Source organism: Pinus tabuliformis, chromosome 6, assembly GCF_031772625.1.
Source record: "Pinus tabuliformis cultivar Carrire ecotype Pingquan chromosome 6, CPIR1, whole genome shotgun sequence".
Taxonomy (NCBI): Eukaryota; Viridiplantae; Streptophyta; class Pinopsida; order Pinales; family Pinaceae; genus Pinus; species Pinus tabuliformis.
This window is the reverse complement of record NC_142292.1, coordinates 1,960,140,760-1,960,145,054: the sequence shown is the minus strand read 5'-3', so window position 1 is coordinate 1,960,145,054 and position 4,295 is coordinate 1,960,140,760.

Sequence of the window (4,295 nt, the reverse complement as noted above, 5' to 3'; positions counted from 1 at the left end):
AAACAGGAGTTTACGACACCCCATAACCCACAGCAGAATGGGGTGGTCGAAAGGAAGAACAGATCGATTGTGGGAGTAGCTCGAGTGATGTTGCATGACCAAAGCCTACCACTACATTTGTGGGCTGAGGCATGCAATATAATAGTATACTTGCAAAATAGAAGACCACACCGTATACTGGGAATGAAGACACCTATGGAGGCCTTTTCAGGCAAGTGACCAGATGTGAGTCACTTCTGAATCTTTGGATCATCAGTCTACTATCATGTGACCAAAGATGATCGGAAGAAGCTGGATCCAACAACTGAGTTGGGAATACTTATGGGGTACACGGATACACCCCACAACTATCGGGTGTACCTGCCTACCAGTCAGAGGACAGTGGTATGTAGGGATCTGAAGTTCGATGAGTAGAAAGCCATGCAATTATCACTTGACAGGGATCTCAAGTTGCATGCAGAGGAGGAAATTTTAGTTCCTAAGGAGGAGGAGCCTCAGATTGATGTGGAGCAACCGCATGTAGAGGATCTGGGAGTGAAGACATACACTCATGCTGGGACTTCCAGAGATGGGCGAAAACACTCAAGGGAAGCTGACAGGTTGATGTTGGATGTTCTGGAGAATGTTGGGACAACCATCTTCTCAATGCAGACAAAGGAGGTTGCCCGAGCAATACACTGGGTACATGGCCCTGGTTGGGGAGTGTGTAGATATCGAACCTTCTTCATTTGAGGAGGTAGTGTAGCATCCAGTCTGGGTTGACGCAATGGTAGAGGAGTACAACTCTATCATTCAAAACAGTGTTTGGGATGTTGTCCCAAGACCTCAGGGTAAGTCAGTGGTGAGTTCCAGATGGATTTACAAAGTAAAGTAGGCAATTGATGGCAGTGTTGAGAAACACAAGGCAAGGTTTGTTGCCCGAGGTTTCTCATAGGTCGAGGGGATCGACTACGATGAGAATTTTGCTCCCATAGCAAGATACTCATTGATTAGATCGATGTTGGCACTATCAGCTCAGATGGGGTGGAAGATCCCCAGATGGACGTGAAGACAACATTCCTCAATGGGAAGATTGAGGAGGAGGTGTACATTGAGCAGCCAGAGGGTTTTGAGACCTTCGATTGTGAATTGCATGTGTGCTGAATCAAGAAGGCTCTATATGGGCTGAAGTAAGCACCCCGTGCTTGGTACACCAGGATTGACAGTTATTTCACCGAGTTGGGCTTCACCCAGAGTGAAGTAGATGCGAACCTTTACCACATCATGGTAGAGAGTAAACCATTGATCATTGTTCTTTATGTCAACGATATGATTTTGATAGGTGATGATCAGTTGATACAGTGTTGTAAGGAGGACCTTGCAAGAGAGTTAAAAATGAAATACATGGGTCTTATGCACTACTTTTTAGGCATAGAGGTGTGGCAGAAAGATGGTGAAGTATTTGTGTCTCAAGGCAAGTATGCCAATGAGATACTCAGGTGCTTTCACATGGAGAAGTGCAAGCCCATGCAGACTCCTCTAGCTAGGAACTAGAGGAAGGAGGATGCTACTTCAGGTGAGGTAGTAGCTGCTATTGTTTATTGATAGCGTGGGTTCACTTATGTATCTAGTGAACACACGACCTTACTTATGCTTTGTAGTGAACCAGCTGAGTCAAGCTATGGTTCAGCCTACCAAGCTATTTTGGAAGGCAGTGAAGCATGTGCTGAGATATCTCAGAGGCACATCCCAGTACGGATTGTGCTACAGACAGAAAGAGGGACTAAAGATTTAGGGCTTCACACATGCAGATTGGGCAGGGAGTCCATCATATTGGAAGAGCACTTCTGGAGGAATCTTCAATCTTGGTTTAGCTACAATTCCCTGGTACAATAGGAAATAGAGGTTAGTTTCACTTAGCTCATCAGAGGCTGAATACATGACTTCTAGTCAGGTTGCATGTGAGGCCATTTGGATGCAGAAGATTCTACTAGGATTGTTTGGTCAGAGGATGGATCCAACCGTGATCTACTACGATAATCAGAGTTGTATCAAACTCTCTGAGAATCCAGTTTTTCATGACAGGTCCAAGCACATTGATATCTGGTATGACCATCTTCGAGACTGTGTGGTCAAGAGGATCATGTTGTTGTTGTATGTTTTGACCGAGGAATAGGATGTAGATATTTTGACTAAGGCATTGTCAAAATGCAAGTTCGAGTTCCACAGAGACATGATTGGGGTTACTGATAATCCCTTTCTTGTTGAAAGGGAGTGTTGAAAATAGCAACAAGAAAGGTTAAATATAGAAGTGTTAAATTTAGTACTGCTATAAATAGAATTTCAGGATACCTTCCTATTTTAGTTAGTCCCTGAACTAAAATAGAGAAGTAAAAATTCAAATGTGATCTTAGCAGTTGTTTGTAAAATAATTAATTAATTCACCATGAGTTAATTAGTTATAGAAAATCAAACATGAAGTCTATGTGGGGAAATGCAACAGTTTCTCCATTAATTGAGGAATTTATCCATCAGTTAAAGAGATAAGGATGAGTAGTAATTTGAGTTGTAATTAGTTGGCTCAGTTAACTGAGTCAAGTCTAGTTAGATTAATTCAAACAATTTGTTAAATTAATTGTGAGTTCACTTAGTTAATGCATGCATGCGTGTAACTGCTGCACTTCAGATAACTGAATATCCTCTCATAAATAACTCATGCATGTCAGTGGTTGGGTGTTAAAAGGTGTCTTTTAAAACTCCTAATGCCTCACATTAATTATCAACCTGGGTAGGTCTTTTTATTCCAAGAGTGTACACAATATGTGCACGCTATAATCCAGAGAGTAATGTTTCTTAAAATGTAGTATATATCTTTGATACAAGAATAAACAGATGCTTCTAATAAACTCAAATTACAATTATTAAAGGAAATATGACAGCTAAGCTTCAAAACTCAATCCTCTACTGAAATCAAATCTCACACAAGCAATTCAATCAACAACAGCATCAGCCGAGAGTATAGTAGCAATAACTCATCTCTTCTTGGCTAATTCAATCTAAATTATACCCAATCTCTGCAAAGCAATCCAAATGGAAATGATATCAATCTGAGAGTTCAATAGTGATAACCAAACTCTTTACAATTGATTAAATCAATACGATTCACGATCTAAGTAATTGAATCTAGAATAAGTGTAAATCGAATCAAATGACACTACTACAAATCAATGTATAAAGCAAAGATATTCCTTCAATACAGGAAAACAATAAAAACGCATAAGATGGGAAAATTAACAAATTAATCAAACTTGCGGAAATAAAAAAGAAATAATACAGAGCAGAAGCTTAATCCACTAGAGGCCGGGCCCTTAGCCGCCAACGAATGCTATTGAGCTACTTCAGATAATACGAATGAACCACAACGTAAATTATATATTAACCATTGAATTCAATCCTTATTACAATACGGTCTCCTTCAGAATCACATTCTGTATATTGAAATTACAATTGAGGTCCAAAGAAAGAAGCTAAATCTCTCCATTAGTCCCCCTCCTCCTATCCTATCCTATCCTATCTATCTCTAATAATCTCCATCCCTCTTTGATCTCTGTTCTCATTTAAATTTACAGAGAGGAGAAAGAAGTTACAATAGATATGATTACAAAATGATTCCCATAACAAAATTGGATTTTTCACAACTTTGATCATCAAGATCATATCTAAAATATCTTTCTATCAGCATTCAACAGGAACAGGTCGAATTTGGTATTGCAACTGAGATAATTTGGAAACCGACCGCAACAGTGAATCTGAGAAAAACGTCTTTAGAGAACCTTTTGTTTCTCTTAATATGGATCAAATTTGGGAAAAATGATCATTACAAAACTAATTCGGTCCGTTCTAGACAAAACCCATGTTTTAGATTTTCTAGATTCTTCTCCATTTGCCCGAAACGTCCAATGAAAAATTGTCACTTCTTATTCCAGCGAATTTCTGAGTTGGCACATTTAATGATGAGCTGGAGATCAAATCTGCAATATTGAAAATATCTTGGACGCTAAAATAGTGAGTGAAGTTACAACAAATTTATTAATAAACCATCATTGATAAAAACATGCATAATAATCATTAATTTATTAAAAATAAAGGAGAATAAATAATATTTATCCATAAGAGCATAAATAATTATAAAATGAAATTATATGATAAATCATGATAAATGACATGATAAAGAATGGTAGAAATAGATGAGAAAGGTGTTAAAGAGTGATAATAATAATGACAAACTAGTGGCCCAACATACCCCCAAAGTGAAT